Source organism: Ictidomys tridecemlineatus, chromosome 13, assembly GCF_052094955.1.
Source record: "Ictidomys tridecemlineatus isolate mIctTri1 chromosome 13, mIctTri1.hap1, whole genome shotgun sequence".
NCBI classification, from domain to species: domain Eukaryota; kingdom Metazoa; phylum Chordata; class Mammalia; order Rodentia; family Sciuridae; genus Ictidomys; species Ictidomys tridecemlineatus.
Window position 1 is genome coordinate 56,325,267 of NC_135489.1, and position 25,314 is coordinate 56,350,580.

The 25,314-nt window shown below is 37.7% G+C and overlaps 1 long non-coding RNA gene across 1 annotated transcript in view; it reads left to right on the top strand.

Annotated features, from left to right (window-relative positions):
• LOC120886364 (uncharacterized) overlaps positions 1 to 25,314 on the top strand; it is a 93,947-nt gene that overhangs the window by 12,819 nt on the left and 55,814 nt on the right. The window lies entirely within an intron of this gene.

The following is a 25,314-nucleotide window of genomic DNA, read 5'->3' on the forward strand; positions in this document are numbered from 1 at the left end:
CGACCCGCTACGGGACTCCTGGAGAGTTCTCATTGGTTGGGAAGTACAGTAGGAGGAAATTCCGGGGGAGGAACTTGTTCTGGGGTTTCGGTAGAAAACCACTGCGTGTGTGAACCGGCTTCTTCCCGGACGTGTACGGGGGGTATTGGCGGCATTTTCAAAAATAAAGTTTGTTTCTGCTTGAGTGGCTCGTGATTCTGTGCCCAGCCAGACTGTGGCAATTGGTGGCCCGTGCGGGGGACGCCTGAAGCTTGAAGGTGAGTAAAATTACTCGCCCCTGAGGGAAGGTGACAGAATGGGTGACCATTTCAAAAAACAATGTGTTCTTATTTTGATTTATTTTGTTTTTGTTTCAACCTCCCTAGCCCTAGAATTTTCTCAGGCAAACTGGGAAAAATGGTTGGCTCAAGGTTTGAAGTTGTTCAGCCCTGAGAAAGAGAAAATTGATACAACTATTCTCTATTCCGTTTTTGTTTCATTCTATTTCGGCTTTGTTTTATGCTATCTTATTGGGTTGCATTACCTTTATAGTAGATTAGAATCTAGTAAAAAACAAACTGAAAGAGTGTTAAGTAAATTGTTAGAGGTGCAACAACTATGATAGAAAACATGTTAGGTCAAGCAAAAGAGAAGTTCTCTTGAGCTAGTCAAACAGAGGAAAATTTGAAGAAAGCAAGCTTAGAGGAAAAACAGCCATCAGGTGGAGAATTACAACAGGAGGCTGCTACTAACTCCATTCTATCACCAGAGGGCGTAATTCAATCAACAGCTCTATCTACAGCTGAGTGGCCCTCAACTCCCGTAGTTGATGGACGGAATCCTGAGGCAGGACCCCAAAGATTAGCATGCCCTGTACTTGAGCAGGCAGGAGGGCAACGAATTCACCGTGCTTTAGATTTCAAAACAGTAAAGCAATTAAAGGAGGCTGTAACGACCTATGGTCCTCAAGCACCCTTTACCATAAGTATGGTCGAATCTATTACCAACTTGGACATGACACCAGCAGATTGGGCTAACGTGTGCCGATCTGTGCTAAATGGAGGACAATATTTGTTATGGAAAGTTGCCAATGAGGAATTTTGCATGGAGACACCTAGGCGAAATGCAGCAGCCAGTTACCCTCAAAGAAATCTAGACATGTTATTAGGAAAGGGACCTTATGAGGGTCAAAGACAACATATTGAATATGATCCTGGCGTATACACACAAATTGCTGTAGATGCAGTTAGGGCATGGAAAACTTTCAGGGGCATGGAGATTTACAAGGTCAATTATTTAAGGTAATACAAGGAACTAATGAACCTTATGCTGAATTTGTAGATAGGCTTATTCAGACAGCTTCTAGAATATTTGGAGATACAGAACAGGCAATGCCATTTATAAAACAACTGGCTTATGACCAAGCAAATCATTGCTGCAGAGAGGTCATTAGACCATGGAGACATGAAGATTTAAACACATATATTAAATTATGTAGAGATGTTAATGAACAAGGGCAAGTCTTAGCAGCAGTACAACAGGCTTTAGATGCCAGGCCAAAAACATGCTATAATTGTAATCAAACAGGACATTTTAAAAGGAGTTGCCCCATAGGAGGAGGGTTTAACAAAGCTAGGTATCAAAGGAATAGAATACCAGATATTTGCCCACAATGCCATAGAGGGAGACATTGGGCTAATGAATGCCGTTCCCAAACCACCATAGAAGGTATTCCGTTATCAAAAAACAGACAAGGACCAAGTGTTTACCCACGATATTGTGGAGAAAGGCATCAGGCTCCATTGCCAAAAAATGGACTGGAGGGCCCAATGCCCCAGGGCCCAAAACCATAAATATACGGGGCAATGGAGGAACCCAGCAGCACCATCAAGGTAGTGCCCAGGACGCATTATCCATTAAATCCCTCATCAGACAAACTAGAGGGAGCGCAGGGTTGGACATCTGCGCCTCTGCCAGAGCAGTACTAACTCCAGAGATGGGAGTTCAAATCATTCCCACAGGAGTAAAAGGACCTCTTCCCCAGGGAACAGTAAGCTTATTATTGGGATGCAGTTCTTCTACACTAAAAGGACTTATGATAAGTCCTGGGGTAATTGATCCTGATTATGAGGGTGAAATAAAAATTATAGCTAGTTCTCCAAGAGGTATATCAGTAATTTCACCAGGAGATAGAATAGCACAATTATTAATAATACCCAACCTGCATGATAAATTTTCCAGTTGTAATGTAGAAAGAGGTTCCAAGGGATTAGGCTCCACAGGTGTAGATTGGGCTATGCTGTCTTTAAATTTAGATTCTCGCCCCATGCTAAAATTAAATATTCAAGGACATGACTTTAATAGGCTACTGGACACAGGTGCTGACCTTAGCATCATATCTCGTCAAGAATGGCCAAGACATTGGCCATTACAACAAGCCACTCAAACGCTTCGAGGCCTAGGAGTGGCAACTAATCCCCATAGAAGTGCAATGGTATTAGATTGGAAGGATCCTGAAGGATGTGAAGGAACTATACAGCCCTATGTATTGGACCATCTCCCTATAAATTCATGGGGATGAGATGTCATAGATCAATTAGGATTGACATTAACAAATAACATCAATCCTAACGCTCCCACTACTAGGGCTAGACAAGGTTTTAGGAAAGAAAAATGATTAAGAGAACAAGAACAAGGTATGACAGCACCAATTCAAATAGATCAAGAAATAAATAGACATGGATTGGGTTTTCAGAAAGGGCCACTGAGACAATCAAAATTACTTGGAAATCAGAAAGACCAGTGTGGGTTCCTCAGTGGCCCCTGACTAAAGAAAAGATACAAGTAGCCCATGACCTGGTCAAACAACAATTAGCGGAGGGACATATACAACCCTCCGTATCTCCCCATAATACTCCCATTTTTATCATTAAAAAGAAATCTGGTAAATGGAGATTATTGCAAGATTTAAGAGCCATTAATAATGAGATGGTTATTATGGGACCTGCTCAATCAGGGATTCCCCAATTGTCTGCTTTACCAAAAACCTGGTATGTTTTAGCTATAGATATTAAAGATTGTTTTTTTTCAATTCCAATTCATCCCAAGGATAGTCCACATTTTGCATTTACTATCCCTGCACTAAATCATAAAGGTCCTGATCAGAGATATGAATGGAAAGTACTCCCTCAAGGGATGGCTAATAGTCCAACTATGTGTCAAATTTATGTTAACAAAGCAATCCAGCCACTTAGAAATCAAAATCCTGAACTACAAATATTTCCCTATATGGATGATGTGTTATTGGCACATAAAGATAAAAACACATTGCTAGAATGTTATGCCACACTTACAAATTTATTAAAAAATTATAATCTAGAGATAGCAATAGATAAAGTACAATTAAATCTTCCAATTAATTATTTAGGAGTTCTATTATCCTCAACCATGGTCCGTCCACCAAAAATTCAAATACGAGTAGATCAACTCAAATCACTTAATGACTTTCAAAAGTTATTGGGAGACATAAATTGGATAAGGCCTTATCTAGGCATACCTTTATTGTTGGGACCTTTATTTGATATTCTAAAAGGTCCATCAGATCCAAATTCACCCCGCATGTTAACGCCTGAAGCAAGAAAAACATTAAAAAGTCATTGAAACATATATGGAAAATATGCATTTGGATAGAATTGATATAAGTTTGCCTTTATTATTTATTGTACTACCAACAAAAAATATTCCTACAGGAGTATTTTGGCAAGAAGATCCATTATTGAGGATACATTTATCTTATTCTCCTAACACTATTCTTACTAGATATCCTGAGGCCGTAGGACAATTAATACTCAAAGGAATAAAAGCAGCAAAGGGAGTGTTTGGGATTTCTCCCAATAAAATTATTACTCCATATACTATGGATCAAATTGATGAGTTAGATAATGAGTTAAATACTTGGACAATAATCATGTGTAAATCTGGTGTTTCATTTGATAATCACTTACCATCTAATCCTTTGTTGTCTTTTTGGTCTAAGCATCCTGTAGTTTTTCCAAAAATGACAAGAAAAACCCCTATCATGAATGCTCCAAATATATTCACTGATGGGTCAAACAATGGTACAGCAGCAGTAGTTACTCCTGATCAAACTTTTACATTTTTATTACCCAAACAATCAGCTCAAAAGGTAGAGCTTAATGCAGTATTACAAGCTTTTATGATGTTTAAATATTCTGTATTTAATTTATTTTCTGATAGTCAGTATGTAGTTAATGCTATAGTATCCCTTGAAGATGCTGGTAGGATTTCCTCTTCTTCTACTGTTTTCTCTTTGTTTTCCACTATACAAAGTCTAATCTGGGACAGAAAAGATCCATTCTTTATAGGACATCTCAGGGCACATACAGGATTGCCTGGAGCCCTTAGTTTGGGCAATGAACTAGCAGATAAATCTACACATGACATACATATTTTCTCCACAATAGAAGAAGCTATAAATTTTCATAAAAGGTTCCATGTCAATGCTAATACTTTACAAAAGCATTTTAAAATAACTAAAGAACAAGCCAGACATATAATAAAACAATGCCAAAATTGTGTGACATTTTTACCACAAGTTAATCTTGGAGTCAATCCTAGAGGACTGATACCTAACCATATTTGGCAGATGGATGTCACACACTTGCCAGAATTTGGAAAATTAAAATATTTGCATGTTACAGTTGATACTTCTTCTGGATTTTTGATGGGTTCCCTTTATGCCAGAGAAAAAACTAAAGACGTTATAGCTCATTGCTTACAAAATTTTGCCACTGTGGGCGTTCCAAAACAGTTAAAAACGGATAATGGTCCTGGTTATGCTTCTACCTCTTTTAAACAATTTTGCTCATCATTTGGCATTACTCACATAACAGGAATTCCATACAATCCACAAGGACAAGGCATAGTTGAAAGAGCTCATCAAACTTTTAAAATGTACTTATTAAAACAAAAGGAGGGAATTGGAAAGGGGTATATATCCCCCAAAGATAAATTTAAAGTAACCCTTTTTACTCTAAACTTTTAAAATTTGGATTCATCAGGGCTTAGTGCTGCGGAAAGACATTTGTATCCAAAAAATGTACATAAGCCTAAGATACTTTGGAAGAATATTCTAACAGGACAATGGAAAGGGCCTGACCCAGTGATAGTCTGGAGTCGGGGCTCTGTCTGTGTTTTTCCATAGGAAGAACAGCAGCTGATTTGGATTCCAGAGAGGTTAACCAAAACAATTTCTACAGACCAAAAGGAAGATGATTTGACTCAAATCCATAACAGCTGATATCCAGAACTCCAGCTTGGCTATTCTTACATCTGCGACAGTGATTAACCAGGATGCTTTTTTCAATATCTATTTTATGATTGCTTTTTCCCACATCATAAAGTTCCATTTTATTTTTGAGCTCATACAGACATTGATTAATGTTTTCCTGATCAGTTTTATTTTTTGACCATGGAGTTTTTAAACATTGCAATGGAGATTTCACCTAGGTAAATCTACAAGGCCTTTACTGTTGTCTTATGTGTTGTATGTTACGTGTACACATTTCTGTTTTGTGTTGTATGTCTGTATGTGCGTATGTCCATATATCATATATGAGGAGCACTCATAAATATATGGATCCAAATTTTTTGTATTATTCACGTGATTTTAATGGTTTAATTTAATTTGGGTAAACAGCTGTTGAAGACTGTTTTAATATGTGTACAAATAAGCAGGTTAACAGATCTGTTTGTTTATTTTCACCTTTCCTTTTCATTATATTTAATAATTCTGTTCAGGATAATGTAAATTGTTCTAAAAATTGTTTTCCTAATACCTGTTGAAATGTTACATATTTTTTTTAACATCATTGTCAAAATCCCTATTTTCATCCCAGTGCCAGTGAAGACAAAGATGAAACTAAACTACAACTTCTTCAATAATTATCACAACAAACTGTATGAACTGATGCATCAATGAATAATAACTCAACAAGTAATGCTCAATCACTGAGTCGATTTATTTTGGGAGGAAATGGACATATTGATAGATTCCTCCACTTTGAACTGCTTACAAAACTTGCCTGGACTATGTATCACTTGTACGCATTGTGCTCTGTTTGTTGATACAGCAAATTATGGTAGTGCTGGCATATCTTAGCTGATGTGTCACCAGTGTTACAATTTTTCCTAAGGAGCCATCAATTGACTTGATGTCGTGGCATTTCTGTATCCTCTTCCCTTCTACTAGTGATGGTCTAATTTTGGGGGCCAACAGAGGTGAGGCAAAGAACCTCACCCCCCCACTGGTGCATAGGCCTATCCACAGGTATGGCTATATACTGGACCAGTAGTCAGTGACAGGTATGACTCAATTGCAGTGGTATCAACCTAAGACAGGAGGCTGACCCCTAGAGGTCAGTTTTCCGATGCTGGGTAAGAACCATATGTTGAATTGGACAAACCTAACAGGCACGGTCCCTAGCCACATTGCCTGTTGCTTAATTAAACAGAAGGGGGCAGATGCTAAGAGCCACAGCCAAGTAATATGATGCATGGCACTTTGGGTTTTAAGGTGACGCCAGCTAGCCATTGAGATGATATGATTATGTTAAGATTTGCCTTCATATGGATATTGGACTCCTGCTGTTCACCTCGACCTGCTGCAGGACTCCTGGAGAGTTCCCATTGGTTGGGGAAGTACAGTAGGAGGGAATTCCGGGGGAGGAACTTGTTCTGGGGTTCCGGTAGAACACCACCGCGTGTGTGGACCGGCTTCTTCCCGGATGTGTACGGGGTATTGGCGGCATTTTCAAAAATAAAGTTTGTTTCTGCTTGAGTGGCTCGTGATTCTGTGCCCAGCCAGACTGTGGCAAGTTTCAACCTATAAGTTTATGAGATTCTTATATACTTAATCCTGTAATCCAAGGTTTTACCTGGATTTTATAATAACATCAGTGCTTCAATTAGGGTCCAGAAAATGCAGTTTTACTGAATCCCTATTTGCCTACTGATACCAGTGTCTTGCCCCAATTTTATGAGGCAGAGGCATTCCTAGGTTTTCTAGTAAGCTTAACAGACATCGTCAAGAGGGAAATGGGAGTTCTATTCCAATGTGACATGCATGAAAAGACCCTCTTTTTCTCACTCGTATTTATAGTCTGATGGAGAATCAACAAACAGTATACCATTTTAGTCTTACTGCAGAGTGACATTTTTGAAACCATTAAATTTCAAGATAATGTGCACACATGGAATTTAGCAGCATAAGCTGACTGTGAGCAGGGACCTGCTATCACTAATGTCACTTTATTCTCAATTCTGCTCTACTGTGGATTATACCAGTTTCATATTTCTTTTACCATTATTGATTCCAGTCCCTCTGGATTCATATTGCCCTGATGTGAGAGAGAAAACTAAACAGAATGTTACTAAGGATGACAGATACTGCATCTATTATTTTTATGGCTGGCTTTCTTTAGTGTTTAAAATCTTCAGCTGGTTTGGGAAATTACATTTTGGTGCTCACAGGAGCCATGAGGGACTCCCAAATGGAAGGTGTTTTTGTCAGGAGGGATCTGTGTGCAGGTGGATCTTGGAGGGCAGACTGTGTATGTGTTTATAGGTCCTCCTGCAGCATGTGTTCAGAAGAGCCTACATTCAAATTTTGTTCCAAAAGTAAATACAGTGAGGGCCTATATAAGGTTATTAGACTTTGAGTTATAGAATGGGAGCTCAGCCTCCTGGAGCCAGGATCCCCCAGAGCCATCGACTATGCATCAGTCATTATCTCTCCCTCTGACTGCTGCTGTGCCTCCCCCTCACACACTATGATGTTCATCACATATTTTTTTATAAAATAAAGATATTATGATCAATCATGCAATCAAAATAATAAGAACAAATATTTGGTGAATACCAATAAGGTGCCAGGTACTGTTCTAGGACAGGGGATGAACTCTAAGCAAAAGGAGCAAAAAGTTCTGTCTTCACACTGCTGGCATTTAATGTGTGCCTACAGGCTTAGTAAGATACCTGTTGACTGAGAACAAAACAGTGTCTGCCAACCCAAGAAGAGTCTCACCCACTTCCAGAGAGGGCGATGGAATTTGGGGTTCCTGTGCGTGAAGCAGGCTGGCTGTGAAATAAATCTAAGCAAAGAAGGCAGCAGAAAAAACCACAGGACACAGAAAGTAGTTTTAGAAAGTGAGGGCCTGACCGCTCTTTGACCTTAGGGGTCTATTCCACACAGGAAAGACAGTGAAAGCCCATGTTTGCTTTATTTATTTGGGGGAACTTCAAAGACTTTCTACAGAATGTTTTTCATCAAATAAGATAGGAGGTGGGCTGTCCACTTCCCAATTGGTCACTACCAACACTGGAGCTGTGAGACCAGTCTTTCCAGCTCACGGAAGACAGAGGTCATGTGCATTGCACAATCCATTAAGTGGGAGGAGCCACAGAATAGCTTGCAAAGCCAAACCAAAATCTCCTTGGCTCAAGGCTGAGTGAAGGCTTCCCAGATAGCCCAGGGGTGGCTCCCCAACAAAGAGGGATGCTTAGTAACCAGAGATCACTTTGAAATTCAAGGGTGAGAAAAATGTTCTTTTTAATTTATTAAAAAGTCTACTACTATTAGAAAATTTGAGGGAGTCCTGTTCTTTCCACAATATAATGGGCTTTCTTCTTAATTTAGTTCCAAAAGTAAAGAAAGTGAGGGCCTATATAAGACTTAAGTATTAGACTTATTTTTATTCTCACATGTCAACTTAATTAAGGATTTCATGATTTTTATTGTAATTAATAAGAATATTGGTTCACTCTGTATTTTAACTCATGATAATAATGGCCATTTCAGAGTCATGTATTTGTGCCATGATTTGGCAGTAATCATGGCACAAATTCATATATATGTGAATGCACCAAGAGAGATACTGTCAGCCACTGGACAGAGAGATCCACGTGTTTCATTGCTTTGACGCGTTGGTGCATGTTCCTTTACAGATACCCCCCCAGCCAAGGAGGCACTCTAAGGCATTGTTACCTCTGGGTCACCCAACATAAAACAGCAGGGTCAGAAGAACACTTCTACTTTAGTCAACTATTGTGCACTCCAAGCCACAGAATAAACCAGGCTTTATTTACAGTGTCCAGACTTAAGCAACTAGTGAAGTTCAGCTCAGGATGCCATTGATGGTTTCAGAAAGATGATTTCATCTCCACATTGGAAAACAAAGCCAGATGCTTACAGGTCTCAGGCCTTAGGGTCTAGGACAACTTAACATGACTGCATTGGTTTCCTTCTCTCTAAGGTAGAGATAATAATATTAATTTCCTCACTAGGCTGTTAATAAGAATTAAAAGAGTTAATGAACTTAAAATACCTGTCTTACCCAAAAGCCTGTGACTTTTTGCTAATTATTTTCATATTGTATTTTTATCACCTGTTGTAATGCATGTTCAAGTTGAAATAATTAGAAGTCCAACTGCTGTGTTTTTTTTTCCTTAAAATTCTAACATTTAAAAACATTATCTGGTAATTTGCATAAATCTCTCTTTAAGGTGACAGCTCTTTATTCATTTAGGTTTATTCAGAAGAATCTTGGCAAACTGGGTATAATGTATGCATTGTTTGACTCAACCAATAGCTGTTTCATTCCTACTGTGAGAGAAGTTAAATACTTTTTGGTTCCAGCTCCTACCCCATAGCTTAATTATGTCTAAGTACACACTTAATTACAAAAGCCATGACTAAAAAGTCATTTGTCTTTTATTCTTTGGACTGTATGTAATTTCCATATCTATAAGTTTTGCTATAAAAAATCTTTATAATATTTAAGTGAAAGGTTGTTTTTAAATGAAAATGCCTTTTCTATAGGCAACACTTGAACTTCAGGTCAGTGCTACAAAGCCACTGCTCAGGCACAGCTCCTAGCAGCAGAGCCTACAGGGACAGGGATAGTCATGCTCTGGGGTGAACTGTGTCCTTCAACCTTGAGTGGCAGTGAACCAGGTGTGCAAGCAGCATCCACACTGAGGATGACCCTTGATATCTCTCCCCTGGAATCCACTGGTACTGGTGGCAGATGTGCCTTCTCACCCTGCTCCTCCTACATGGCCACCCACTTCTGCTGGAGAGAGGAAAATTGGAAGAGGAGTTGTTTCCTTCCTCCATGCCATACTTTGTTCTCCTAATCCACAGCCATTTGTCCTCCAGCCCTGCCACGAGACACATTGCTGACAAGTTCATTCTTCAGTGGGTTTTCTTTATAAGTTGTGATTCATACCTGTCATGTAGCTAATACAAGCCAGGGAATTTTTCTCATTTCTCTTGCCCTTACTTTATTTTTTGTTTAGCCTCACAAAAGAAACACAACAGAAAGATTAGGATATAATAAGCATGAAGTATAATAACCTTTAAAATGAATTTATTACACATTTCTCATCTTTCTCCCCTTTATCCTGATTTCTAACTTTAGGGCTATGACTACCCTTCCCTCTAATTTTTTTATCATATAGCATTACAATGTGTTTCATAGGCTTTATTTAAAAAATTGTGTTACTCAACTTTCTATAACTGTAACAAAGTAGTTGAGATAATCAACTTAAAAAGAAGAAAGTTTTATTTTGGCTTATAATTTACAGATTTCAGTCCATGTCTGGGTAGAGTCATTGCACTTTTGGAGGCAGCACATCATGGGCAGGGAGCATATAGTATTGTGCCATGAGACACATTGTTGACAAGCATACAGCATTCAGCTTATGGCAGCCAGGAAGGAAAGAAAGAAAGAGCAAGGGCCTAGTGGGACTCATCTTTTAAAGATTCCACCACATCCCAAGAGCACCCAGCTGGAGACTTACTTTAACACATGGTCCTTTGGGGGACACTCAAGGTCCAAACTATAGCAAACAAAATATGGAGTTCCCGAGTGCCTGCAAGGTAGGAGAACCGGCGACCCACGGGCAGGTCAGGCCCAGCAATCTGCGGAGGGACAGAGCTGACACACGCGCCTGCAGGGAACGCGATCCTGTGACCCACCAGCGGCCTTCTGTGGGGCAGGCCCGTCCCCTCCCCCAGTGCCTGCAAGGTAGGCGGGACTGTGACCACCAGCAGATCAGGCCTAGCGGCCTGCTGAGGGGCAAGACCGTCCCCTCCCCCAGTGCCTGCAAGGTAGGTGGGACTGTGACCACCGGCAGATCAGGCCTAGCGGCCTGCTGAGGGGCAGGACCATCCCCTCCCCCAGTGCCTGCAAGGTAGGCGGGACTGTGACCACCTGCAGATCAGGCCCAGCAGCTTGTTGCGGGCGGAGCCGGCCCCACCTCCAGTGCCTGCAAGGTAGGCGTACCGGGGACCCATTGGGAGGTTAGGCCCAGCAATCTGCGGAGAGACAGAGGTGCCCCTCGCGCCTGCTGGGTAGACGGACCTTTGACAGGCCTGCAGAGCAGACCTAGGGCCCGCCAGCATGGTAGACGGATCGCACCAATTGGTGGAGGATCACAGCCACCACCTGTCCTGCAAGGGAGACTTTTCAACTATACAAGAGCAATATAAATAAATAGAGGGAAAATTTCAAAAACACAACAGTTTCACCAAGCACAAAGAAACGCCAGCAGTATGAAAAGACAAGGAAAGAAAGGACCACAGGCAATGCAGGTCAACTCAACTCTAGAAGAGGTAATAGCTGCAACAGATGGAATGTCAGACAGAGAGGTCAGGATATACATGCTTCAGATGATCTGGAGTCTCAAGGAAGACATGAGACAGCAAAATCAGACAATGAAAGATCACATTGACAAGGAACTACATAAACAAATCCAGGAAGTAAAAGATCAATTTCACAGGGAGATAGAGGAAATAAAAAACAAACAAATAGATATCCTAGAAATGCAGGAAGCAATAAACCAACTTAAAAATGCAATTGAGAATACTACCAGCAGAGTGGATCACTTAGAAGATAGAACATCAGACAATGAAGACAGAGTATTTCAACTTGAAAAGAACATAGACAGCTCAGCAAGTCTGCTAAGAAATCATGAGCAGAACATCCAAGAAATATGGGATAATATCAAAAGACCAAACTTAAGAGTCACTGGGATACAGGAAGGCACAGAGCTCCAAACCAAAGGAATAGACAATTTATTCAGTGAAATAATTCGAGAAAACTTCCCAGACTTGAAGAATGAGACAGAACCCCAAATCCTAGAAGCCTACAGGACGCCGAATGTGCAAAATCATAAGAGATCCACACCTAGACACATTATAATGAAGATGTCCAACATACAGAATAAGGAGAGAATTTTAAAAGCTACAAGAGAAAGGAAGCAGATTACATTTAGGGGTAAACCAATCAGGATAACAGCTGATCTCTCAACACAGACTCTAAAAGCTAGAAGATCCTGGAATAACATATTTCAAACGCTAAAAGAAAATGGGTTCCAACCAAGAATCGTGTATCCGGCGAAATTAAGCTTCAGGATGGAAGATGAAATTAAAACATTCCATGATAAACAAAAGTTAAAAGAATTTGCAGCTAGAAAACCATCTCTTCAAAAAATCCTTGGCAAAACACTACAGGAAGAGGAAATGGAAAACAACAATGAAAACCAACAGTGGGAGGTAGGACAGTAAAGGGGGGAAAATAATCGAAGAGGAAAACAAATCAGGTTTAGAAGCATTAATAAACAAATATGGCTGGAAGAACAAACCATATCTCAATAATAACCCTAAATGTTAATGGCTTAAACTCACCAATTAAGAGACACAGGCTAGTTGAATGGATCACAAAACAAGACCCAACAATATGCTGCCTACAGGAGACGCATTTGATAGGAAAGGATATACATAGACTGAAGGTGAAAGGTTGGGAAAAATCATATCACTCATATGGACTTCAGAAACAAGCAGGAGTGTCCATACTCATATCAAATAAAATAGATTTCAAACCAAAGTTAATCAAAAGGGATAAATAAGGACACTACATACTGCTCAAGGGAACCATACACCAACAAGACATAACAATCATAAATATATATGCCCCAAACAACGGTGCTGCTGTGTTCATCAAGCAAACTCTTCTCAAGTTCAAGAGTCTAATAGACCACCATACAATAATCATGGGAGACTTCAACACACCTCTCTCACCACTGGACAGATCTTCCAAACAAAAGTTGAATAAGGAAACTATAGAACTCAATAACACAATTAACAACCTAGACTTAATTGACATATATAGAATATATCACCCAACATCAAGCAGCTACACTTTTTTCTCAGCAGCACATGGATCCTTCTCAAAAATAGATCATATATTATGTCACAGGGCAACTCCTAGACAATATAAAGGAGCGGAGATAATACCATGCATCTTATCTGATCATAATGGAATGAAATTAAAAATCAACGATAAAAGAAGCAAGGAAAAACCATGCATCACTTGGAGAATGAACAATAGGTTACTGAATGATCAAAGGGTTTTAGAAGACATCAAGGAGGAAATTAAAAAATTCTTAGAGTTTAATGAAAACACAGACACAACATATTGGAATCTATGGGACACATTGTAAGCAGTTCTAAGAGGAAAATTCATTGCTTGGAGTTCATTCCTTAAAAAAAGAAAAAACCAACTAATAAATGATCTCATACTTCATCTCAAAATCCTAGAAAAAGAAGAGCAAAACAACAGGAAAAGAAGTAGAAGGCAAGAAATAATTAAAATCAGAGCTGAAATTAATGAAATCGAAACAAAAGAAACAATTGAAAAAATTGACAAAACGAAAAGTTGGTTCTTTGAAAACATAAATAAAATTGACAGACCCTTAGCCATGCTAGCGAGGAGAAGAAGAGAGAGAACTCAAATTACTAGCATAAGGGGTGAAAAAGGCAAGATCACGACAGACACTTCAGAAATACAGAAGATAATCAGAAATTATTTTGAATCCTTATACTCCAATAAAATAGAAGATAGTGAAGGCATCGATAAATTTCTTAAGTCATATAATCTTCCCAGATTGAGTCAGAAGGATATAGACAACCTAAACAAACCAATATCAATTGAGGAAATAGAAGAAACCATCAAAAGATTACCATCTAAGAAAAGCCCAGGACCGGATGGGTATACAGCAGAGTTTTACAAAACCTTTAAAGAGGAACTAATACCAATACTTTTCAAGCTATTTCAGGAAATAGAAAAAGAGGGAGAACTTCCAAATTCATTCTACGAGGCCAACATCACCCTGATTCCGAAACCAGACAAAGACACTTCAAAGAAAGAAAACTACAGACCAATATCTCTAATGAACCTAGATGCAAAAATCCTCAATAAAATTCTGGCAAATCGGATACAAAAACATATCAAAAAAATTGTGCACCATGATCAAGTAGGATTCATCCCTGTTATGCAAGGCTGGTTCAATATACGGAAATCAATGAATGTTATTCACCACATCAATAGACTTAAAAATAAGAACCATATGATCATCTCGATAGATGCGAAAAAAGCATTCGACAAAGTACAGCATCCGTTTATGTTCAAAACTCTCGAAAAACTAGGGATAACAGGAACATACCTCAACATTGTAAAAGCAATTTATGCTAAGCCTCAGGCTAGCATCATTCTGAATGGAGAAAAATTGAAGGCATTCCCTCTAAAATCTGGAACAAGACAGGGATGCCCTCTCTCACCACTTCTGTTCAACCTAGTTCTCGAAACACTGGCCAGAGCAATTAGACAGACGAAAGAAATTAAAGGCATAAAAATAGGAAAAGAAGAACTTAAATTATCACTATTTGCAGATGACATGATTCTATACCTAGCAGACCCAATAGGGTCTACAAAGAAACTGTTAGAGCTAATAAATGAATTCAGCAAAGTGGCAGGTTATAAAATCAACACGCATAAATCAAAGACATTCCTGTATATCAGCGACAAATCCTCTGAAATGGACATGAGGACAACCACTCCATTCACAATATCCTCAAAAAGAATAAAATACTTGGGAATCAACCTAACAAAAGAGGTGAAAGACTTATACAATGAAAACTACAGAACCCTAAAGAGAGAAATTGAAGAAGACCTTAGAAGATGGAAAAATATACCCTGTTCATGGATAGGCAGAACTAACATCATCAAAATGGCGATATTACCAAAAGTTCTCTATAGGTTTAATGCAATGCCAATCAAAATCCCAACGGCATTTTTTGTAGAAATAGAGAAAGCAATCATGAAATTCATATGGAAGAATAAAAGACCCAGAATAGCAAAAACAATGCTAAGCAGGAAGTGTGAATCAGGTGGGATAACGATACCAGACTTCAAACTATACTACAGAGCAATAGTAACAAAAACAGCATGGTACTGGTACCAAAACAGGCGGGTGGACCAATGGTACAGAATAGAGGACACAGAGACTAATCCACAAAGTTACAACTATCTTATATTTGATAAAGGGGCTAAAAGCATGCAATGGAGGAAGGATAGCATCTTCAACAAATGGTGCTGGGAAAGCTGGAAATCCATATGCAACAAAATGAAACTGAATCCCTTTCTCTCGCCATGCACAAAAGTTAACTCAAAATGGATCAAGGAGCTTGATATCAAATCAGAGACACGGCATCTGATAGAAGAGAAAGTTGGCTACGACCTACATGCTGTGGGGTCGGGCTCCAAATTCCTCAATAGGACACCCATAACACAAGAGTTAATATCTAGAATCAACAAATGGGACTTACTCAAACTAAAAAGTTTTTTCTCAGCAAAAGAAACAATAAGAGAGGTAAATAGGGAGCCTACATCATGGGAACAAATCTTTACTCCTCACACTTCAGATAGAGCCCTAATATCCAGAGTATATAAAGAACTCAGAAAATTAGACAATAAGATAACAAATAATCCCATCAACAAATGGGCCAAGGACTTGAACAGACACTTCTCAGAGGAGGACATACAATCAATCAACAAGTACATGAAAAAATGCTCACCATCTCTAGCAGTCAGAGAAATGCAAATCAAAACCACCCTAAGATACCATCTCACTCCAGTAAGATTGGCAGCCATTACGAAGTCAAACAACAATAAGTGCTGGCGAGGATGTGGGGAAAAGGGTACACTTGTACATTGTTGGTGGGACTGCAAATTGGTGCAGCCAATTTGGAAAGCAGTATGGAGATTTCTTGGAAAGCTGGGAATGGAACCACCATTTGACCCAGCTATCCCCCTTCTCGGTCTATTCCCTAAAGACCTAAAAAGAGCATGCTACAGGGACACTGCTACATTGATGTTCATAGCAGCACAATTCACAATAGCAAGACTGTGGAACCAACCTAGATGCCCTTCAATAGACGAATGGATAAAAAAAATGTGGCATTTATACACAATGGAGTATTACTCTGCATTAAGAAATGACAAAATCATAGAATTTGGAGGGAAATGGATGGCATTAGAGCAGATTATGCTAAGCAAAGCTAGCCAAGCCCTAAAAAACAAATGCCAAATGTCTTCTTTGATATAAGGAGAGTAATTAAGAACAGACTAGGGAAGAAGAGCACGAGAAGAAGACCATCATTAAACAGGGTTGAGAGGTGGGAGGGAAAGGGAGAGAGAAGGGAAATTGCATGGAAATGGAACGAACGAGACCCTCAGGGTTATACAAAATTACATACAAGAGGAAGTGAGGGGAAAGGGAAAAATAATACAAGGGGGAGGAATGAATTACAGTAGGGGGGGTAGAGAGAGAAGAGGGGAGGGGAGGGGAGGGGAGGGGGGATAGTAGAGGATAGGAAAGGCAGCAGAATACAACAGACACTAGGATGGCAATATGTAAAGCAATGGAAGTGTAACTGATGTGATTCTGCAAGCTGTATAAGGGGTAAAATGGGAGTGCATAACCCACTTGAATCAAAATGTGAAATATGATATATCAAGAACTATGTAATGGAGGGGTAAGACAAGATAATACAAATGGAAGAAATGATTTACAGTAGAAGGGGTAGAGAGAGAAAAGGGGAGAGGAGGGGAGGGGAGGGGGGATAGTAGAGAATAGGACTGACAGCAGAATACATCAGACACTAGAAAGGCAATATGTCAATCAATGGAAGGGTAACTGATGTGATACAGCAATCTGTATACGGGGTAAAGTTGGGAATTCATAACCCGCTTGAATCAAACTGTGAAATATGATGTATTAAGAACTGTGTAAGGTTTTGAACGACCAACAATTAAAAAAAAAAAAGATCTGAGAGAGGTGTGCAAGATTAGAATATTTGGATCTTGGAAAATAATAAAATGCATAGGCCACACATTTCATAACAACCCTAGCAGATACTGGTCAGTAACCCATAAGCAAACATATTAATGTTTCTATAGTAAACATAAAATGTCAAATAATGTGGGAATAATAAAGACTATAAAGAGTTTTAAAAAAAAATATGGAGTTCCCACATACCACCTATCATACACACAGCCTTCTCTACTATCCACGTTCTTTTTTTTTAATGTTTACTTTTTAGTTGTAGTTGGGCACAATACCTTTATTTCACTTATTTATTTTTATGTGGTGCTGAGGATCAAACCCAGGGTCTGGTACATTGCAAGCAAGCGCTCTACTGCCGAGCCACTACCCCAGCCCCCCCAATATCTACATTCTTTCACAGAGCAGTACATTTATTATAATTTGCAAACCTATATTGATATATCATTGTCACCTAAAGTCCATAGTTCACCCTAAGGTTCACTCTTCAGGTTGCACATTCTAATTTGATAACTCCATAATGACATCTATCCTCCATTATAATATCATATAGAGTAGCTTCCTGTCCTAAAAATCCTCTGCATTCTACCTGTACATTCCTCCCTTTCCTGATCCCTGACAACCATTGACCTTTATACTGTCTTCATAGTCTTGCCTTTTCCAGAATGTCATACAGTGTGAATAGCCTTTTTAGATTGGCTTCTTTCACTTAATAATATGCATTTAAGTTTCTTCCATGTCAAGTCATAGCTCTATAGTTCATTTCTTTTTTTCTTTTTATTCTTTTTTTTTAATGCAGGAGCTTGAATCCAGGGTGCCTTACCAGTTACCCAGCCCATTTTATTTTATTTTATTTTACTAATATTTGAGACATAGTCTGGATAAATTGCTTAGGTCCTCACTAAGTTGCTGTGGCTGGTCTCAAACTTTGGATCTTCCTTCTTCAATTGCCCTGAGTTTCTGGGGTGACACCCAGCTTTAATTAATTTCTTTTTAATGTTGAATAACATTCCACTGGTTGAATGATCACAATTTGTTTATCTACTATCCTACAGAAGGACATCTTGGTTGCATTTAGATTTTAGAAAACATGATTGAAGTTGCTATAAACATCTGTGTGCAGATTTTTGAGTGGATTCAAGTTTTCAGTTCATTTAGGTAGATACCAAGAAGATTGGTATTTACTAGACAGTTGCTAGATCTTATGGTACAAACATGTTGTTTTCCTAAGGAGCTGCTAATCTGTCTTCCAAAGTGACTGTCATTTGAATTCCCACCAGCAATGAGAGTTCCCTATGTTGTCAATGTTGAGAATTTAGGCCATTCTGATAGAAGTGTAGTCGTATCTCATTGTTTTAATATGCATTTCCCTCCTAGTACATGATGTGGAGTTTCCTTTTATATGTTTATTTGCATATACAAGGAAATTTTTTTAAAATATTTATTCTTTAGTTGTAGTTGGACACAATACCTTTATTTTATTTATTTTTATGTGGTGCTGTATACCTTCTTGGTGATGTATCTGTTAAGGACTTGGATCAAATTTTAAAATTATGTTATTTGTGTTCTTCTTATTGAGCTCTAAAAGTTCTTTGTATATTATGAATACCAGTACTTTCTAAGATGTCTTTTGCAAATATTTTCTCCCAGCATGTAGCTTATCTTGTCTTGATAGTGTCTTTCACAGAGCAGAAGTTTTTAATTTTAATGAAGTCCATCTGATTAGTTATTTCATTCATGGATTATGTCTTTGATGTTTTATCTAAAAAGTCATTGCCATGAAGGTCATCTGAATTTTCTCCTATGTTCTCAGCTATGAATTTTGTATTTTTATATTTTACCTTTTAGTCTGTGATCCATTTTGAGATAATTTTGGTAAAGGGTGTAAGGTCTCTCTCAAAATATGTATTTTTGCTGTAGGTTTCACCACCATTTGTTGAAAAGACCATTTTGCTCCTTTCTTAAAGATCAGTTGGCTGGCTATGTTTATGTAGGTCTCTCTCTCACTTTCTGTTTTGCCCAGAGATTTATGTATTATTTTTCTCATGCCACAGGGTTTTTATTACCATAGCTTTATAGTAAGTTTGGAAGTTGTATAGTGTTTGTTAATCCTCTGACTTTGTTCCTCTTCAACACTGTGGTAGCTATTCTGAGCCTCTCCATGTGTACTTTAGAATCCATTTTTTCATGTCAACAAAATAAATTACCAAGATTTTAATTGAGGTTCCATTGAATCTATTGATCAATTTAGGAAAAACTAACATCTTAACGCTGAATCTTCCATTTATTTAGTTCTTTGATTTCTCTCATCAGAGTTTTGTAGTTTTTTCCTAAATATTGTACATACTTGTTAGATTTTTTACCTACTCATTTCACTTTTGTGGGTGCTAATGTAAATGATACTTTGTGTTTAATTTTAAATTCCAGTTGTTCATTATTGGGAGAGAGGAAACAGGTTGACTTTTGTCTATTAACCTTGTATCATATGACATTGCTTATTAGTTTTAGGAGCTTTTTGGGTTGACTTACATTTTCTAGACAATTGTGTTAGCAGTAAACAAAAGTAATTTTATTCCTTCCCTCCTGTTGTTTTATTTTCTTTTCTTATTGTGTCAGCTAAAATTTCCAATAAATATTGAAAAGAGTTAGAGAGAGGCAATGTCCTTGCTTGCTTCTGATCTTTTTGGGAAAACTTTTAGTTTCTCAAAATTAAGTGTATCAACTGTAGGATCTTAGTAGATATTCTTTATCAAGTTGAAGAAGTTCCCCTCTATTATAGGTTTCCTGAAAGATTTTATAATAAATGAATATTGGATTTTGTCCAATGTTTTTTCTGTATCTATTAATATGATCATATAGTTTTTCCTTTGTACCTGTTTGATGTAATGGATTACATTCACTAGTTTCAAATGTTAAACCAACCTTGAATCCCTGAAATAAATCCCACTTGGTCATAATGTATAATTTTAAAAAATCCTTAGATTCAGCATGCCAATATTTTGTTGAAGATTTTTGCTTGTAATGGCTTGTAAAAGTCTATGACAGATATTGATTACAATTTTCTTTTCTTGTAATGTCTGATTTTGATATTAAGGTAATGCTGTCCTTACAGAATGAGTTATAAAATATACCTTCTGCTTCCATTTTCTGGAAGTGAACCCATCTGAACCTAGTGCTTTCTGATTTGGAAGATTATTAATGGGAAAGGGTACTGGGAATTTAACCCAGGGGTAATTTACCACTGAACTATATACCCCAACCCTTTTTATTTTTATTTTTTTAGTTTTTGAGAAAGGCTTTCATTAATTTTCTTAGGTTCTCGCTCAGTTGCTGAGGCTAGCCTTGAACTTGCAATGCTTCTGTCTCAGTCTCCCAAGCTGCTAGGATTACAGACATGCATTTCTCCACCCCCACATGCATGGTGGAGATAATTATTGACCCAATGTTTTCAATAGATACAGACCTCATCAAGATTGTATGTTTCTTTTTGTTTTGAGTTTTTACAGATTATGCCTTTCAAGTTGTTAGCCTATTCAATCTAAGTTCTCAAGTTTGTAGGCACAGATGTGTTCAAAATATTCCTTATTGTTCTTTCAGTGTCTGTGTGATCTGTAATGATGTTCCATTTTTCATTTCCAATATTACTAATTTTGTTTTCTTTCTTTTTCACTTAGTTTGTCCAGAAACTTTTATAAATTTTATTGATCTTTTCAAAGAACCACATTTTGGTGAGGTTTTTTTTCCTATTAATTTCCTCTTTTCCATTTCACTGATTTTTTACACTAATTTTTATTTTTATTTTTTATGCTTCTTTCAGATTTAATTTTCTTTTTCTATTTTCCTTATTTATATTTTTCTTTATTAATATATGTATTCAATGTTATAATTTTCATTCTAAGCACTACTTTTGATGCATCCCACAAAATTTGATGCTGTATTTACATTTTCATTTCTTTGAAAAAAATTTAAATCTCTCTTGAGATTTGTTTTTTGACTTGTCTGTTGTTTTTATCAGACATTTTGGAATTTTCAGCTATCTTTACTGAATTTTTGTTTAATTCTGTTTTCATCTGAAAACATACATTACATTATTTCTAATTTTCTAAATTTTTTAAAGTGTGTTCTATTCTTATGAATAGTCTCTGTGAGCTTGAGAATAATGTGTTCTGCTGTTGTTGGATGAAATAATCTAAAGGTGTCAGTTATATCCAATTGATTGATGGTGCTGTTGAGTTCAGCTGTGTCCTTACTGATTTTCTGCCTGCTGGATTTGTCCTTTACTGACAGAGGGATGTTGATGTTTCCAACTCTAAGAGTGCATTCATCTGTATCTCCTTGTACTTCTATCACTTTTTTCTTGTATATACTGATGCATTGTTAGAGGTTCATACACATTAAGGATTTTTAAGTATTTTTGGAAAGATGACCCTTTTGTCATCTGAAATGCCTTTTTATCCCTGATAATTTTCCTTGGTCTGAAGTTTTCTGCTAATTTTAATATAGCATATTCTTATTTTCGCTTGATTGTTTTTTACATTATGCTACAGTCTGTATCCCTTTGTTTTTAATCTCTGTGTGTCTTTATATTTATGGGAAATTTCTCATAGAGACTATATAGTTGGGTCTTTTTTCTGATCTACTGTGGCAGTCTCTGTCCTCTACTTGATAGTGTAAACTTTTGATATTTAAAGTGATTATTGATCTATTAATAACCTATCATGTTTTTAGGGGGGAGATATTGTTTGTTTTCTGTTTGTTGCCCTATTCTTTGTTCCTATTTTAGTCTCCCCCACCTTTTCTGCCTTAGTTTAATTGAACATTGAATACTAATCCATTTTCTGTACATTCTTAGCTTCTTTATTCTTTTCACTTTTCATTGGTTGCCCTAGAGTTTGCAGTTGTCACTTATGATTAATGCAAGCCTAACTTCAAATAACAGTCTACTACTTGACAGGTGGTCCATGTTCTTATAATAGCAAAGTATTCTTTTTTCCTCCCTTATATCATTACTGTATTTACTTTACTTATTAATAATCTGTAGTCATCAAACGCTTTGTTGCTGTTATTATTTTGAGTAAATGTTTATCTGATAGATCAATTAAGAACAAAAATATATATCTTCCTTATTTCTTTTATAAAACTCTTCCTTTTTTAATGTATATCCAGGTTTCTGGTCTATATCATTTTTCTTCTTTCTAAAGAACTTTTTTCATATTCAGATTTTTATTTAATTTTATAGTGAACAAAGTACATATATCCCTCACCAATTCCGGGTAATTTAGTGTGGCAGTTCTCCATAATAAACTATTCAAAGAGATGCTTTGGTCAAGACTAGAGTGAATTATAAAAAGAAATGCTATTATAAAACCAACACTGGGCTGGGGTTGTGCCTCAGTGGTAGAGCGCTCACCTAGCACAGGTGAGGCCCTGAGTTCCATCCCCAACACCACATAAAAATATTAAGTAGAAATATTGTATTCAACTACAACTAAAAAATAAATATTAAAAAACCCAACACTGTCATAAATTACATTAAAACAAAATACATAGTATTTGCATGTTGTGGTTTGCAGTGTTTTCTTGGGACTGGCCCCCAACATCATGAAATGGCAGAGATGCCAGTTTATAATGTTGGATGTGGAGGCTCAACCAGTTTCACCTTAATCTTCAGGATCACCATGGTCAGCTTTAGACAACATCATTTTGGCTACTGACAGTGTGGTCTGCCCTGTAAGTGACTATGCAGTTGCTCTTATGAGTGATATGTCCATTATGGTCCTTGAGATCTTAAACTTTCACCCACTGGCTCTCATTTTTTTTTCATAGGTGTGCATTTTGTGATGATTTCTCTTGTTCCAGGCATGATAGGTGATTGGCTCTCAACTACCAATAAACTCCCTTAATTTTTGTTTGTCTGAAAGAGTCTTTGTTTCTTCTTCACTTTTGAAGGATAATTTCATAGAATGCAATATTCTGGCCAGGTGTAGTGGCACATACCTGTAATCCCAGCAGCCCAGGAAGCTGAAGCAGGAGTACCACAGATTCAGTCAGCCTCAGCATTTAGCAGGATGGTGAGCAACCTAATGAGACCCTATCTCAAAATAAAAAGGACTGGTGATGTGGCTTGGTGGTCAAGCACCCTTGGGTTCAATCACTGGTACCCAAAAAAACAAACAAAAACAACAACAACAACAAAACAACATTCTGGGTTTGTGGCTTTTTTCATCAACACTGAGTATTTCGCTCACTCTCTTGCTTGTGTGATTTCTGAAAAGTTCAATGTAATAAAAGCTTTTTTTCTTATAAGTAAGGTGTTTTGTCCATCTGGCTTCTGTCAGGGTTTTTAATTTTTTTTCTTTGACTTTCTGCATTTTGATGTGATACACCAAGGTGTAGATGTTTTGGGCTTTTATTTGGTGTTCTCTGAGCATTTGACATGAATTTTATGAAATAGTCATCATTGCTTCACATGTTTGTTCACTTCTTTTCTTTCTTCTTCTGGCATCAAATATACATACATGTTACACCTTTGTAGTTGTCCCAAAGTTTTATAATATTTTGTGCTTGTTTTTTGTTCTTGTTTTTTAATTTGGTGGTTGTTTTGCTTGGTTGGTTTTTTCAGTCATTTTTCCTTGCTTTTCAGTTTTGCAAGTTCCTATTGTTATATCCTTAAGCTCAGAAATTCATTCCTGGCAGTACCAAATCAACCAATAAGCATATCTGAGGCATTTTTCATTGCCATTACAGTGTTTTTTTTATCATTAGCATTTCTTCTCTGTTCTTTCTTAAAATTTTCATCTCTTTGCTCATGTTGCCCAATCTGTTCTTGCATGGTGTCTACTTAACCTATTAGAGCCCTTAACATATTAATCATGGTTGTTTCAAATTCTCAAAAATCTCTTCCATATTATAGTCTGATTGTGATGTTTTCTGTGAGTCTCCAAACTCTGTTTTTGTCTTTTAGTATACCTTATAGTTCTTCCTTGATAATTAAACATGATATATTGGATAAAAAGGACCTCAGTAAATAGACTTTTAAATGTGGTAACAAGGGAACAGGGGAGGTGTTCTGTAATGCTATGATTTTTTCTCAAACTTTTAGTGAGCATGCAGTTGGACTATGAACTCACAGATGTTTCCTCAGCTCTCCCAACCTCCACCCTTAGGTGGGACACAATTGTTAATGTGAGGTGAAGTTCCATATTTCCTTTCCCCCATATTAGTTAGATACTAATAAAATTCCAGCAGGTTAGCTCTAGTAAAATAGTGTTTCTTGAGGGAAAGTCTTATGTGTTAGTCAACTTTTTGTCTTCATGACCAAAATACCTGACAAGAACAACTTATGAGAGCAAAAATTTATTTTCGGCTCATGGTTTCAGAGATTTAGTTAATGATCAGCTGACTCCATTGCTTTGGGCTCAAGGTGAGGCAGAACATCATGGTGGAAGGGTGTGGTGGAGAAGCACTGCTTACCTCTTGGTAACCTGGAAGCAAAATAGGGAAGTCAGGTGCCACAGGAAAGGTGAGCCCTTCCAGAGCACATCCAATGACTTATCTCCTCCCACCTGCCCCACTTGCCCCACCTACCTATAGTTACCACCCAGTTAGTCCATTCAAATTAGGATTGGCTGATTAGGTTACAGGTCTCATAATCTGAATCATTTTTACCTCTTGAATTAACAGGATCTTTGGGAGGACAGCTCAGATCCAAACCATATAGCATCTTGTTAAGACCGGAATGTTCTGGGCTGGGGTTGGAGCTCAGTGGTAGAGCACTTGCCTGGCACATGTGAGGCACTGGGTTTGATCCTCAGCACCACATAAACATAAATACATAAAAATAAAGATATTGTGTCCATCTACAACTATATATATAAAAGAACAGAACTTTCTGGCATATTTCAAAATGGCCACTTTTCACTTCATCCTGCTGATAGCATGAGGGGATTTGCCTCTGATCATCACTGTGAGTACGTGGTAAAAGATCATGGAGGTTTAACTCTCAAAAGTGTGGAGACCCCTTAAGTTTAGTCACCCTCCCCCCACCCTCCCCTCCAGTCCCTGGCGTTT